Source organism: Chlorocebus sabaeus, chromosome 8, assembly GCF_047675955.1.
Source record: "Chlorocebus sabaeus isolate Y175 chromosome 8, mChlSab1.0.hap1, whole genome shotgun sequence".
Taxonomy (NCBI): Eukaryota; Metazoa; Chordata; class Mammalia; order Primates; family Cercopithecidae; genus Chlorocebus; species Chlorocebus sabaeus.
In genome coordinates this window covers 107326224-107343262 of record NC_132911.1, presented here as the reverse complement: position 1 = coordinate 107343262, position 17039 = coordinate 107326224, and the positions used below count along the sequence as shown (strand labels likewise).

Here is a 17039-nt window from a genome sequence, read left to right as displayed (position 1 = left end):
AAATAAAATATAAAAATAGCCAATGAACACATGAAAAGTTGCTCACCATCATTTGTCATTAGAGAAATGCAAGTCAAACCCACAGTAGGATACTACTTCATACCCACCAGGATGGACACAATCAAAAAGAGAAAATAACAAGTGTTGGGAAGGATGTGGAGAAAGTAAAACCCTCACACATTGCTGGTGGGAATGTAAAATAGTGCAACCACTTTGGAAAAGTTTGGCAGTTTTTTAAAAACTTAAACCTAGAGTTACCATATGACCCAGCAATTCCATTCCTAGGTATATATCCAAGAACAATGGAAACACACATCTACACAAAAACTTGTACATGAATGTTCACAGCATTATTCATAATAGTCAAAAAAATGGAAATAACTCAAATCATCTGATGGACATTTGTCCACATATATGTGGCATATTCATATAACAGATTATTATTTGGCCATAAAAGAAAACAAAAAAGTACTATAGATGTTATGACATGAACGAATCTTGAAAACATTATTCTAAGTAAAAGAAGCCAGGCACATACAAAAATTACATACTGTATGATTCCATTTATATAAAATATCGAGAACAGACAAATCTAGAGAGACAGAAAGAGATTAGTGGTTGCCAGATAAGTGGCTGGGGTGAGGGAATAATGGAGAGTGAGTACTTAATGAACACAGGGTTTCCTTTTGGGGTGATGAAAATATTCCAAAACTGGATAGTGGTGATGTTTGCATAACACTGCAAATGTACCAAATGCCATATGGTAAAATTTTATATGTGCATTTTATCATAAGAAAAAAAGAAGTAAAGTACTGACACATGTTATGACGTGAATGACCCTTGAGAACATTATGTTAAGTGAAAGAAGAAGTCACAAAAGACAACATACCGTATGGTTCTGTTTATATGAAATCTCCAGAACAGGCAAATCCATAGAAAGATTAGTGGTTGCCTAGGATGAGGGAAGGGAAAAGGGAGGAGGGAGTGCTAACGGGTACAGGGTTTCAGGAGGAAAAAAGAATGAAATGGTCTAAAATTAGACTGTGGTTATAGTTGCACCACTCTGAGAATATACTAGAAAGCACTGAACTCTACACTTTGAAAGGTTGAATTGTACAGTATGTGAATTATCTCAATGAAGGGATTCGAGGAGACAGAAAGGGAGGTAACTGAGTAAGAATTGGCCAGGAAAATGAAGGGTTAGTAAAGGATAGGAATAATCAGTACAAGGATATAGGAAAGGATATAGAATAAGACCATCTTTGCTCTTGAAGATTCCATACCTCTTGTTCCAGAGTACCACCTAAATTAGATGGCTAGGAAATTTAGAATACGATTAGATAGGAGGAACAGGTTTCTATCCTGGGAGAAGTCATCAACAAACGTTCACTACAAAATACAAATATACGTAAATATATCCAAGCAATATTAAGTGGAAAGTAGAAAAACTGAGAGTACACATGTTATAGACTCCAATTTCCCAACAAAGTCGGAAGTCAGGTCACCAGCTGAGAGTGAAGGGTATCAGAGCAGTGTTGAAAATCTATAGAAAATGACAAGTTTGAACGTATCCCTGAAACAACTGAGAAAGAGAGCCCTTTTCTGACTTCTTTATGAGACAGGAATATGGGGTGGTCACAGAAGAAACAGGAAATACCAGGCAACAGTTTCACATGACTAACATAGAAGGAACACAGAAACCAGCTAGAGGAATGGGGAAGGGGGAGGAGCCAATAAGACCCTAACAAACAGGATATAAGAAATACCAGTTAAGACCAGCTACATCTAACATGGCACTGGATTTGACTCAAACTGTACCCCAGGCTCAATTATAAACTCATTATTATACTAAACTACATCTCACCAGACCATGACAGTTCCAGGTATACCCATGTTTGTTATAAAACTCGGTGGCACCTTAATTCCAAGAAATCTCATTCTCTTCCCAGAAATCCTTATGATCATTCTGTCTCTTAATTTGAAAAACCTTTTTTTGGTTTGGACAAACCACAAGCACATTGGGCACAACATACTCTCCTGAGTAGGCCTATACTCCCACTCTTGAGTGTGTACTTTCACTTTTAAAAAAATACTTTTTACTTTTGCTTTGACTTGTCCTTGAATTTTCTTGCAAAGGTGTCAAGAACCTGGACAGTGGCTGGGGTCAACGTCTCACCGGTGTTCAGAGGCCTCCCTAAGCCCACTGGCATCACTGATACTCCATAAGACTACAGCACCAATACCAACAGTATAGTAGACCTATTCTTGACTTTCACCTTCAGTAAAATTCTACATGTCGTTCTTCTCAACCTGCTCCTTTTTATACAATTACATAAAATGTCATAGGATCAAAACATTTGCAAGGCCAGGTGCAGTGTAATGCCAGCACTTTGGGAGGCCAAGGTGGGCAGATTACTAGAGCTGAGATATTCAAGACCAGCCTAGGCAACATGGCAGAAACAATGTGTCTAAAAAAAAAATAAGAAAATTAGCAGGTGTGGTGGTGCATGCCTGTAGTCCTGGCTACTTGGGAGGCTGAGGTAGAAGGATCACCTGATCCCAGGTGGTCAAGACTGCAGTGAGCTGAGATGGCACCACTGCACTCCAGCCTGAACAACAGAGTGAGACCTTGTCTCAAAAAAAAAAAAAAAAAATTAAACAGCACAAAATCAGACTTCCTTCTCCCTCCCTCCTTCACTTTAGTACATTTACATCTAACAAAGACAACTGGAGCTAAAGAGAGTTGCTGTATGGCAGCTTTTATAAACTGCACCTAGACTATTCATCCTGTCACTAACCAGGGCACAGATGCTATGTAGTTCCTAGGCTAGTGTAAATCTTAATGAGAAACAATGAACTTCTGTACACATACATGTCTTTAGCCCATATGTCTGTCAAGTCTCAGATGACAACATAAATAGAACCCAGTAAAAGTCCCCAGTATGAGGCTTCTCTACACGTATGGTTAAAAGGCCGTAGAGTTGTGTCATATAACGTTCAGTCTCTGTCTCCTCACTCTCACTCTTCAAAAAGATAACCATGCCTAATTCCTAAAAAATGATAAAAGCAGTGTGATGGTTGAGTGTCAACTTGGTTGGATTGAAGGATGCAAAGTATTGTTCCTGGGTATCTGTGGGGGTGTTGCCAAAGGATTAACATTTGAGTCAGTGGACTGGAAGAGGCAGACCCACCCTCAATCTGGGTAGGCACCATCTAATCAGCTGCCAGCAGGCAGAAGAATGTGGAAGGACTAGACTGGCCAAGTCTTCTGGATTTCATCTTTCTCCCATGGTGGAAGTTTCCTGCCCTCAAACATCGGACTCCAAGTTCTTCAGCTTTTGGACTCTCGGACTTACACCAGTGCTTTGCCAGGGGCTCTTGAACCTTCAACCACAAACTGAAGGCTGCACTGTCAGCTTCCCTACTTTTGAGGTTTTGGGACTCAGACTGGCTTCCTTGCTCCTCAGCTTGCAGATGGCCTATTGTGGGACTTCACCTTGTGATCATGTGAGTCAATACTCCTTAATAAACTCTGCTTTATATATACATCTATGCTATTAGTTCTGTTCCTCTAGAGAACCCTAATACCAACAGTGACAGATGGCTGGAATAAACCCATAGTCTCCCAAGGTGACTACTTTGAAGAAGACAATACTCATTTAAAGGTATAGAATCTGATGGAGTTGTTTTACATCAGTTAAATTTTGCACGTAATCATATTTCAAATAAACACACTTCAGATGAGTTGAACAAAGAGATTAACTTTAGTACACGTCTTAACAAAAGTTATGTTCTTCTCCTATCCAGGAGAATTAAGACCAAGAGTATGCAACAGAATTAGGCACTGCAGTGCAACAATGTGGACTGCAATTTAAGGCCATGATATGGTTTGGTTTTGCCCCCACCCAAATCTCATCTTGAATTCCCATGTGTTGTGGGAGGCACTGGTGAAAGGTAATTAAATCATGGGGGCAGGTCTTTCCTGTGCTCTTCTCATGATAGTGAATAAGTCTCATGAGATTTGCTGGTTGAATAAGTCTCATGAGATTTGCTGGTTTTATACTTGCCCCTGTACAAGCTCTTTCTTGGCCTGCCACCATCCACGTAAGATGTGACTTGCTCCTCCTTGCCTTCTGCCATGATTGTGAGACCTTCCCAGCCATGTGGAACTGTAAGACCATTAAACCTCTTTCTTTTGTATATTGCCTAGTCTTGGGTATGTCCTTTAATAGCAGCGTGAAAATGGACTAATACAGTAAATTGGTACCAGGAGTGGGGTGCTACTGAAAAGATACACAAAAAAGTGGAAGTGACTTTGGAACTGGGTAACAGGCAGAGGTTGGAACAGTTTGGAGGGCTCAGAAGAAAGAAAAATATGGGAAAGTTTGGAACTCCCTAGTGACCTGTCGAATGGCTTTGACCAAAATGCTGATAATGATATGGACAATGAAATCCAGGATAAAGTAGTTTCAGATGGAGATAAGGAACTTGTTGGGAATTACAGCAAAGGTGACTATTGTTATGTTTTAGCAAAGAGACTGGTGGCATTTTACCCCTGCCCTAGAGATTTGTGGAACTCTGAACTTAAGAGAGATGATTTAGGGTATCTGTGGGAAGAAATTTCTAAGCAGCAAAGCGTTCAAGATGTGACTTGGGTGCTGTTAAAGGCATTCAGTTTTAAAAAGGAACCAGTATAAAAGTGTGAAAAATTTGCAGCCTGATAATGTGATAGAAAACAAAATCCCATTTTCTGGGGAGAAATTCAAGCCAGCTGCAGAAATTTGCGTAAGTAACAGGGAGCCAGATGTTAATCACCAAGACAATGGAGGAAATGTCTCCAGGGCTTGTCAGAGACCTTTGCAGCAGCCCCTTCCATCACAGGCCTGGAGATTTAGGAGGAAAAACTGGTTTTGTGCGTCAGGCCCCGGGTACCCGTTCTGTGTGCAATCTAGGGACTTGGTGCCCTGTGTCCCAGCTGCTCCAGCCTGACTAAAAGGGGCCAAGGTACAGCTCAGGCTGCTGCTTCAGAGGGTGGAAGCCCCAAGCCTTGGCAGCTTCCACATGGTGTTGAGCCTGTGGGTGCACAGAAATCAAGAACTGAGGTTTGGGAACCTTCACCTAGATTTCAGACGATGTATGGAAATACCTGGGTGCCCAGGCAAAAGTTTGCTGCAGGGGCAGGGCCCTCATAGAAAACCTTTGTTACGGCAGTGGAGAAACGAAAAGTAGGGTCGGAGTCTCCACACAGAGTCCCTACTGAGGCACCGCCTAGTGGAGCTATGAGAAGAGGGCCACCATCCTCCAGACCCCAGAATGGTAGACCCACTGACAGCAAGTTGCCTGGAAAAGCCGCAGACACTCAACACCAGCCTATGAAGGCAGTGGGAGGGAGGCTGTACCCTTGAAAGCCACATGTGTGGAGCTGCCCAAGACCATGGGAACCCACCTCTTGCATCAGCATGACCTAGATGTGAGACATGGTGTCAAAGGAGACTGTTTTGGAACTTTAAGGTGTAATGACTGCCCTATTGGATTTTGGACTTGCATGGGGCCTGTAGTCCCTCATTTTGGCCAATTTCTCCCATTTGCAACAGTTGTATTTATTCAATGCCTGTACTCCCAATGTATCTAGGAAGTAACTAACTTGCTTCTGATTTTACAGGCTCATAGGCAGAAGGGATTGCCTTGTCTCAGATGAGACTTTGGAATGTGGACTTTTGAGTTAATGCTGAAATGAGTTAAGACTTTGGGGGACTGTTAGGAAGGCATGACTGCTTTTGAAATGTGAATACATAAGATTTGGGAATGACCAAGGGTGGAATGATATGGTTTGGTTGTTTCCTCACCCAGATCTCATCTTGAATTCCCACATGTTGTGGGAGGGACTCAGTGGGAGGTAACTGAATCATGGGGGCAGGTCTTTCCCATGCTGTTCTCATGATAGTGAATAAGTCTCACAAGATCTAATGATTTTATAAGAGCAAGTTTCCCTGCATAAGCTCTCTCTTTGCCTGTCACTATCCATGTAACATGTAACTTGCTCCTCCTTGCCTTCCACCATGATTGTGAGGCTTCTCCAGCCATGTGGAACTGTAAGTCCATTAAACCTCTCTTTTGTAAATTGCCCAGTCTCAGATACATTATCACCAGAATGAAAATGGACTCATACAGGCCATAAAAACAAAGACAGGGAAAAAACACCTGCCCATATAAAGATCTTGAGTAACTCACTCAGGTAGGCATTAACTCACTTTTATGGCAGTCAAGAAGCTAACATTTATTAACTCAAGATATAATGGGAGCACACTTTTTTGTTTCATTGCTCTAGTTTTGTTGTTGCTATAGTTTTGTTCTTGCTGATATGAGAAAAGAAGTGGTGCTGTGGTTTGGGGGGGGGGGGGGTTTTAAACAAGAAATGTATTTCCATGGGCAAGAACTGGTAATGTTTATGTATCTCTTGACTTCTACCACTGTCATAACAGAGAAATAATTTTAATCATTGCAGAAGCAATAAATCAGATATCAAGACATAGTGATTGGGCTATATAACAAGTGTTAAAGTAGCTATTTCTAACCAAAAGGAGTACTTCTTTCATATGCCTGGATTTTCTAAATTGATTCAATGGGTATGTTTCTTATTTTTAAAATATATAGTTATTAGGAATTCCTATTATTTTTATCTAGCCAGATCAAAATTATCTAAAATAAAAAGTATATAAAAATTGCTCTTTGTTAAGCCTATACTAAGTTGTTATTCTTAAATATGAATGACTAAGATAATCTCTTAAGATATATATATATTTCAGATTCTTGGTCACTGAGAGGAAAAAGCCACAGGAAGCTGCACTCTGTTAGATTAAGCCAGCTAGTATAAAAAGCTCATGACCAATTATTTGGAACAGCTGCAACTGAGTCACTGAGCTAAATTTTAAATCCAACCTAAGTTTGTCAAACAAACTAAAAAATGCTTAGGAATTTAAAGGTACAGATAGTAATTTTTGGTTGTTGGTTTGTTTTCACTAATGTCTGGTTTGTAGGATTTGTTGTTGTTGTCTATTTACAAGCACTACTAGTCAAGTTGCTAACAATTCCTACTTAACATAAAAAGAACACCGATGTTTATTAACACAACCTCAAAATAACATAAATATGGTATCTGGGGTTTCATTTTTCATTAAGAATTTTGATAAAGTGAAAGAAATATCTGAAATAAACTTATTCTTGAAATTTAAAAACAGATCTTAAATTTCAAATGATTATATTTATCTTGTGTTAACAATCTCTGAATCCCCAGAAATTGACACACAGCCCAATTACTTTATATGTAAAACACTTGAATTATTATATGAGCTACCTTTCCATCCTTTCCTTGAGTCAATGAGCAAGTACAGTTAATTGTTCGATCTGTGTATTCAGCAACATTCAAGAATTTACTTAAATGTTGCTTTCAGAGTGTGCTCCCTTCTGAAGATTGTTTATAAAAAGGGCACATGTTTATCAGTTTCTAGTATTTTAGTTGGTAGAGATAGATAAGATCAAGTCTAAACTTATTCTTTTTTTTTTTTTTTAAGACAGAGTTTCACTCTTATCACCCAGGCTGGAGTGCAGTGGCGCAATCTTGGCTCACTGCAGCCTCCACCTCCCAGGTTCAGCGATTCTCCTGCCTCAGTCTCCCGAGTAGCTGGGACTACAGGCACATGCCACCATGCCCAGCTATTTTATCCTTTAATATAACAATAATTCTAATACTGTGTTGGAAGGCAATTCATGGATGTCCCTTGTTTCTTCATGTCCTGTAAGATGCATGACTTACTGTTCTGAACTATCTCGTTTGCACCGTAAACACTTGGAAGATAAGCTCTGCTTCAGCGACAGATTTGGGGGCAGCTCTGGAAAACAATGTCTCCTTCTAGGTCAAAGGGCAGTAAAGCATACTTACTACAAGCTATGAAAGATTTGACGCCCTAGCCTGAGAGCTCCTCTCCTATAACTCAGCTCACTGCATGTGCAGGTATAATCTGGCCCTCTTTATTGCACCCTGTGGGAATAGGAGCTTACCGAATTGAAACAAATGATGATACACTCCCTACTATTATTGCTGTGAGTAATCAACTGTCCTTCATCTCTGACCCAGAGTTTCATTTCTTCTGCCAGCATCTTGAAACCATGGCAGGCTAACTTGTTAGTTTGTCAATAGAATAAAACCTCAGACATTCCACAGTTTTTTATAATCTAACACATATTGCTATAATTTCATTAAGTATTTATTGAATGTCTTCAGTGTGCTAGCACTAGTTTTAACTTATAATGAGACTTAAATTGTGGATCCTCTATGAGTTGACAGTGTCATTAGGAAAAGAGCGCATTCTAAAGAAAAGATACTTTAGCCTCACTGGCTGCTCTTAAAATCTATCTTTGCATTTTTCTCAGTCCTGCTCCCTTCTCACAGCAGCCACATCCACAGCAGGAAACTCTGTAGCTTTATCACCAGAGTCCCTGAACTCTCGCTTTCTTTTTAATTCCCTGTATCAGATCACTGGCATGCTCCACCATGAAGCAGCCATGGACACTAGCTGTGAGATCACCACCAAGGGCATAAAGGAGAAGGAAGTTAAACGGAGGCAGAAAATGGAGGAGATGCCCCTGCTAATGGGAAGGCTAATTAGGAAAATGAGGAGCAGGAGGCTGGCAATGAGAGAGATGAAAAAGAGGAAGAAGGTGGGGGGGAAGAGGAAGAGAAATAAGAAGATAATGGTGAGGAAGAGGATGGAGATGAAGATGAGGGAGCTGAGGCTGCTATGGGCAAATGGAAAGCTGAAGAGGATGATGATGTTGATACCAAAATAGACCAAATAAGGATGATCAGACAGCAAAAAAAAAAAAAAAAAGAAAAGAAAGAAAGAAAAGTTAAAAAATATTTGGAAGGCCACCATGACATATTTCCTCTCCATTTTCCATCTCAGAATCTAAACACATGGTCACCTTTGGGGAGAGAGGCCCAGCAGTGCTCTCCACCACCCAATCAAAACCACAAGAATTTGTAACAGAGGAGAAAAAAGAACTAAAACTTCCAAGGCCCTGCTTGTTTTCTTAAAAGTACTTTAAAAAGGAAATGTGTTTGTATTTTTAATTTACATTTTATATTTTTGTACATATTGTTTGGGTCAGCCATTTTTAGTGATCTCCAACGACCAAACCCCCTTCGGATTGTTCTCTGTCCTACTTCTGACTTTACTTGTGGTGTGACCATGTTCATATTTATAATCTCAAAGGAGGAAAAATCTTGTTTAAAAAAAGCAAAACCTACGACAAAATTACTATCTTATCCCAAGCATTCCAGTAAATTTTTTTGTGTATGTACTTAGCTTTACTTAGTCATTGGTTTGTATGAAATGGTTAAAAAAGCCAAAGATAAAAGATTTGGGGCAGGCACGGTGGCTCATACCTATAATCCCAATACTTTGGGAGGTCGAGGTGGGCAGATCACCTGAGGCCTGGAGTTTGAGACCACCCTAGCCAACATGGCAAAACCCCATCTCTACAAAAAATACAAACATGAGCCAGGCGTGGTGGTGCACACCTGTAATCCCAGCTACTCGGGAGGCTGAAGCTCAAGAATCATTTGAACAACACAGGAGTCAGAGATTGCAGTGAGCCAAGATCACGCCACTGCACTCCAGCCTGGGTGGGAGAGTGAGACTCTGTCTCTAAACTAAACTAAAATAAAATAAAAATAAAAACAAGGTTTCTTTTTTTTCCTCTTTTGTCTATCAAATTTCAAATTGCTAGGGTTTTTGTTTGTTTGTTTTTTTGAGTTAATGCCTACCTGTAAAACAATGTGGTCCAAAAATAAACTGAAATTTTAGTTTGCTGACCTGTTAAAAAAGAAAAAAAGAAAAAACAAAGGTACATTACATACCTGTTGAAAACTTTAAGATCACAGAAATTTTTACAACTGAAGGAACTCTGGAGACAACCCAATCTTAAATTTTAATTTTACCCATGGTTGGGAGAATTTATGTAACTTGCTCAAGGTTGCACATTCATTTACAGGAGAGCTGTAACTGGAGCACAGACTACTCATTTTCAGTACTCTTTCTATAATACTAGAAATTATTTTATTACACTTGATTTATGTACATTTTCAAAATTGTGCATGGTTAGGCCTAAATTATAACTGAAAAGGTTGTAATTTAGTTATAAATCAAGGAGTTACAATTCAGTTAGTTACAAGTGAAAAGTGTTGAATAAAAACAAAAACATATTCTGGCCATAAGATTGTTACAGTCATTACTTATGGAAATAGCAATGATATAGAATGTAAACTCCTGTATGGTAGAAATTATCAAGGGTTTATATTTGATAGTTTTATTCATTGTAGTGTCCCAAATTTCTAGAACAGTGCCTGGAACACAGCAGGTGATAAATATATTCTAAATGATATATAAAACATATTTTAAAATATCACAAAGTCTAAAAACAATACACAACTATGTTTACTCTGTGTTTTTCCCTAAAAGTGGGAAAGAAAATAAGAAAATCAGAATGAACACACGGACATTTTTCCTGACCAAGAAGGCCCAGAAAGACAGGTAAGGTTATAAAATTCTCAGGAGTTAGCAGATTCACAGTGAATGGAATATTTGATGCTGGCAGTTCAGAAAAGTCTCGAAAGGGCTTTCGAAAACACACTGCTTAGCAGTCCGGTGTTAAGATAAGGTAGTTCTATCCTAGCCAGCAGGAGACAGAATGGAGATTATACTGCAGTGTCAGTAATCACTAAGGATCAGTAATATGAGTAAAAGGAAGAGCGACAAGAAGCTATCAGTTTTTGAGAATCTACTAGCATTTATTGAGGCAAACACTGTGTTAAGTACTTTACATACATTTTTTCATTTAATTCTCTCCAATGAGAACATTTATATTTTGATTTGTATTTCCTAAACCACTGATCCTAACTCTATTTATCCACATCCAATTTTCAAGTTGATTATATTCTAAAATTATCTTTCCTAAATCAGTTGTTTTAACCTATAATGCATATTCCCATAGAAGTAGCTTTAGGTTCCCGCCATGATCCATAGAAGCTAATGTAGATAAAATACTATAATGTTGCAACAAATGACAAACCCTGCTTTGTCATTAAAACTACCTATTTGTTAGGTAGGTTTTGGGGTTAACTCTGGGAACCTAACCTTTATCAATATATTTTTTTCCTATAGAAACGTGGTATACGAAGAAAACACAAAATTACTGAGAACACGTTCAACTCTCTGGCAGTGGCTCCTCAATATTATAAAAAAATATATACACTAGCTTACAAAATATTCTCTGAGTTCTATGGGTAAACTGATCTCGACACAGCATTATGCCAGTCTTAACTAATACACAAAATTTCCTATGGAGAAGAGGTAGGTATAAATTCAAAAGATCTAGATCGAGTCCTGGCTACCCCAGTATAACTTTGAATTTACCTAACTTCTTTAAATTTCAGTTACTGCATCTGTAAGAATAATGTTATTTCCTCTACATTATGGGATCATTGCAAGTATAAGATGAGATAACTGGCAAAAGGGGTTTTAAGCTGAAAATAACTTGAGAAAGTATGTCATTTTACATTTGAGTAGCTATTTTGGATCAAGCTTTACAGGAATTTTTTATCCTCATTTTTTAATTGACAAGTAGTATAAATTGTATATATTCATGGTACACAAGTTTTGATATATGTATACATTGTAGAATGACTAAAACTATAAAACAAATGCATTACCTCACATACCATTTTTTGTGTGGTAACACTTAACATCTACTCTTAGAAATTTTCAACTGTACAATATGTTATTAACTATAGTCACCATGTTACACAATATATGTCTTGAACATATTCCTTCTATCTAACTGAAATGTTGTGTCCTTTCACCATCTCACAAATCCCCTTATTTCAACCCCACCACAGAGTCCCTGGTAAACAGAATTCTACTCTCTCTTTCTATGAATTAAACTTCTTTAGAGTTCACATGTAAGTGAAATCGCCCAGTATTTGTCTTTCTGTCCATAGCTTATTTCACTTAACATAATATCCTCTGAGATGATTCACATTGTTGCATATGATAGAATTTCCTTTCTTTTAAAAGGTTAAATAGTATTCCACTGTGCATTTATAGCACTTTTTTTTCCTTTTCTTTTTTTTTTTTTTTTTTTTTTTTTTTTTTTTTTTTTTTAAGAGAGAGGGTCTCGCTCTGACACCAAGGCTGCAGGGCAGTGACACAATCACACCTCACTGGTCTCAAATTCCTGGGCTCAAGTGATCCTCCCACCTTGGCCTCCCAAAGTGTTTGGATTACAGGCATTAACCACCATGCCAGGCCATATTTTTTCTTTATTCATTCCTGGATATCCTTGTTAACCTTGTCTCTTGTTGATCTGTCTAATATTGACAGAGGGGTGTTAAAGTCTCCCATTATTATTGTGTGGGAGTCTAAGTCTCTTTGTAGGTCTCTAAGGACTTGCTTTATGAATCTGGGTGCTCCTGTATTGGGTGCATATATATTTAGGATAGTTAGCTCTTCTAGTTGAAATGATCCCTTTACCATTACGTAATGGCCTTGTTGCTTTTGATCTTTGTTGGTTTAATGTCTGTTTTATCAGAGACTAGCATTGCCAGCCCTGCTTCTTTTTTGTTTTCCATTTGCTTGGTAGATTTTCCTCCATCCCTTTATTTTGAGCCTATTTGTGTCTCTGCACGTGAGATGGGTCTCCTGAATACAGCACACTGATGGGTCTTGACTCTTTATCCAATTTGCCAGTCTGTGTCTTTTAATTGGAGAATTTAGCCCATTTACATTTAAGGTTAATATTGTTATGTGTGAATTTGATCATGTCATTATGATGATAGCTGATTATTTTGCTCGTTAGTTGATGCAGTTTCTTCCTAGCATCGATGGTCTTTAAAATTTGGCATGTTTTTGCAGTGGCTGGTGCCAGTTGTTCCTTTCCATGTTTAGTGCTTCCTTCAGGAGCTCTTGTAAGGCAGGCCTGGTGGTGACAAAATCTCTCAGCATTTGCTTGTCTATAAAGGATTTTGTTTCTCCTTCACTTATGAAGCTTAGTTTGACTGGATATGAAATTCTGGGTTGAAAATTCTTTCTTTAAGAATGTTGAATATTGGCCCCCACTCTCTTCTGTCTTGTAGAGTTTCTGCCAAGAGATCTGCTGTTAGTCTGATGGGCTTCCCTTTGTGGGTAACCCAACCTTTTGCTCTGGCTGCCCTTAATGCTTTTTTCCTTCAGTTCTACTTTGGTGAATCTGACAATTATGTGTCTTGGAGTAGCTCTTCACGAGGAGTATCTTGGTGGTGTTCTCTGTATTTCCTGAATTTGAATGTTGAGTATGGCCATTTTAATGATATTGATTCTTCCTATCCATCAGCACAGAATGTTTTTCCATTTGTCTGTGGCATCTCTGATTTCTTTGAGCAATGTTTTGTAATTCTCATTGTAGAGATCTTTCACCTCCCTAGTTAGTTGTATTCCTAGGTATTTTATTCTTTTTGTGGTTACTCTGAATGGGACTGCATTCTTGACTTGGCTTTCAGCTTGGACATTGCTGATGTATAAAAATGCTTTTGGTTTTTGTACATTGATTTGGTACCCTAAAACTCTGCTGAAGTTGTTTGTCAGATCTAGGAGCTTTTGGGTAAAGACTACGGGGTTTTCTAGGTAGAGAATCATATAGCTGGCAAAGAGAAATAATTTGACTTCATCTCTTCCTATTTAGATGCATTTTATTTCTTTCTCTTGCCTTACTGCTCTAGCTAAGACTTCCACACTATGTTGAATAGGAATGGTGACAGTGGGCATCTTTGTCTTCTTCCTGTTCTCAAGAGAAATGTTTCCAGCTTTTGCCCATTCAGTATAATGTTGGTTGCAGGTTTTACATAGACGGCTCTTATTATTTTGATGTACGTTCCTTCAATGCCTAGTTTGTTGCAGGTTTTTAACATGAAGGGATGTTGAATTTATTGAAAGACTTTTCTCCCCATCTGTCGAGATGACCATGTAGTTTCTGTTTATGTGGTGAATTCTGTTTATGTGGTGAATCACACTTATTGACTGGCATATGTTGAACAAAACTTGTATCCCAGAGATAAAGCCTACTTGATCGTGGTGCATCAGCTTTTTGATGTGCTGTCAGATTCAGTCTGCTAGTATTTTGTTGAAGATTTTTGTCTCTGTGTTCATCAAGAATATTAGCCTGAAGTTTTTTGTCACCGTTGTGTCTCTGCCAGGTTTTGGTATCAGGATGACACTGGCCTCATAGAATGAGTTAAGGAGGAGTCCCTTCTCCTCAATTGTTTTGGAACAGTTTCAGCAGAAATGGTACCAGATCTTCTTTATAAATCTGATAGAATCCAACTGTGGAATCATCTGCTTCTGGGCTTTTTTTGGTTGGTAGAGTTTTTATTACTAATTAAATTTCAGAATTCCTTATTGGTCTGTCCCAGGATACAGTTTCTTCCTGGTTCAATCTTGGCAGGTGGTATGTTTCCAGAAATTTAGCCATTTCTTCTAAGTTTTCTAGTTTGTGTGCATAGAAGTGTTCATCATAGTCTCTGAAGGTTTTTTAGTATTTCTGTGGGGTCAGTGGTAATGTCTGCTTTGTTATTTCTGATTGTGTTTATTTGGATGTTCTCTATTTTTCCCTTCATTAACCTAGCTACCAATCTATCATTCTTATTTATTTCTCCAAAAAACAAACTCTTGGATTCAGTGATCTTTTGCATTTTTGTGTGTATCTCAATTTCCTTCAGGTCAGCATTGATTTTAGTTATTTTCTGTCTTCTACTAGTTTTGGGGTTGGTTTGCTCTTGTTTCTCTAGTTCCTCTAGGTATGATGTTAGGTTGTTAATTTAAAATCTTTCCAGTGCTTTTATGTGAACATTTAGCACTACAAACTTCCCTGTTAACACTGCTTAAGTTGTGTCCCAGAGATTCTGGTTCGTTGTATCATTGTTCTCATTAGTTTCAAAGAATTTCTTGATTTCTGCCTTAATGTCATTGTTTACCCAAAAGTCATTCAGGAGCAGATTGTTTAATTGTCATGTAATCAACATGGTGTTGAGCGATTTTCTTTTTTTTCCCAATATCTTCATTCACTCATTTATTCAACATTTGTTGAAAGCCAGCAAAGTGTGACAAGATACAGAGATCTAGAGAAGGAATCTCTCTTCTACTTTGGGAAGGATAACATGAGATCAAGAAAAAGTCCCTATTGTTCTTGTCACTTGTTCTTTCTTAATTCACTTTCCTAAAGGAACAGGGAAACCTCTTTCCACTCAATCCTAACAAATACCAGTGGCCTAGGATTACATGAAAAGTACATCTTTTACCTCTGTAAACTAAGAATACTGCCGACTTGGTCAATTTGTTTTTCTGTGTCTGTGAACACTTTCCATGGGAGTTTACTGGAAGCCTAAGGGGAAAACTGCCTTAATTTTAGCTAGGATGTCTCAGTGAGGCAGCGCATAACTCAAGATAATTTTGATCACATACAGGACACAATCTTAAGATGTACCTTGTTTGCCAAGGCCTGAGAAAACATTTCCTAAAGGTACAGATGAAAAGCAAAGCTGGTGAGAAAGCAGCAGGGATCAGAAGGTAGTAGGATGGGGACTGCTTCATGGGGCTGGGAATCAGGGACTCAGGGAGAACAGCCACTACCCCTGCAGAGAACACATCTCATGGCTGATCGGTTTTGAGCGATTTTCTTAGTATTGATTTCTATTTTCATTGAGCTGTGGTCCAAGATTGTGCTGAGTATGATTTAGGTGTTTTTGAATTTGCTGAGGAATTTTTTTATGACTGATTGTGTGGTCAATGTTAGAGTATGTGGCATGTGCAGATGAGGAAAATGTATATTCTCTTGGTTTTGGGTGAAGAGTTCTGTAGCTGTCTGTTAGGCCCATTTAGTCAGATGTTGAGTTCAGGTAACAAATATCTTTGTTAATTTTCTGCTTCTATGATGTCTCTAATACTGTCCGTGGGGTTTTGAAGTCTCACACTATTAGTATGTCATTACCTAAGCCTCCTCATAGGACTCTAAGAATGTGCTTTATGAGTCTGGGTGCTCCTGTTTTGGGTGCATATATATTTAGGACAGTTAACTCTTCTTGCTGAATTGAATCCTTTACATTATGTAATGCTCTTGTCTTTTAAATCATTGTTGGTTTAAAGTCTGTTTTGTCTGAAATTAGAATAGCAACTATTGTTTTTTCTGTTTTCCATTTGCTTGGTAGATTTTTCTCCATCCCCCTACTTTGAGCCTATGGGTATCAATGCATGTAGGATGGGTCTCTTGTAGACAATATAAAATTGGGTCTTGTTTTTTTATCCAGCTTGCCCCTCTGTGCCTTTTAATTGGAGCATTTTGCTCATTTACATTCAAGGTTAGTATTGATATGTGCAGGTTCAATCCTGTCAATGTGTAATGAGCTGGTTATTAATGCAGACTTGATTGTATGGTTGCTTTATAATGTCAATGATCTATGTACTTAAGTGTGTTTTGTGGTGACCAGTAAGCCTTTCCTTTCCATTTTTAGCCCTCTCTTAAGGACCAGAGAGGTAGGTAGGTAAGGCAGGTTCAGTGGTAATGAATTCCCTAAGGACTTTACTTGTTAGAAAAGGATCTTATTTCTCCTTCATTTATGAAGCTTAGTTTGGCTGGATATGAAGTTTTTGACTGGAATTTCTTTTCTTTAAGAATGCTGAAAATAAGCCCCCAATCTCTTCTTGTAGCTTGTAGAGTTTCTGCTGAAAAATTCACTGTTAACCTGATAGGGTTTCCTTTATAAGGGATGTGTCCCTTCTCTCTAGCCATCTTTAACATTTTTTCTTTTATTTCAACCTTGGAGAATCTGATGTCTATGTGTCTTGGTGATGGTCATCTTGTATAGTATCTCACAGGGATTCTCTGCATTTCCTGGATGTCAATGTTCACCTCTCTAGCAAAGCTGGGAAAATGTTGTGAATGATAGCCTAAAA

At 38.4% G+C, this 17039-nt stretch overlaps 1 protein-coding gene across 37 annotated transcripts in view; it reads right to left on the bottom strand.

Annotated features, from left to right (window-relative positions):
• The window catches only part of RIMS2 (regulating synaptic membrane exocytosis 2), a 765294-nt gene that overhangs the window by 707022 nt on the left and 41233 nt on the right, over positions 1 to 17039 (bottom strand). The window lies entirely within an intron of this gene.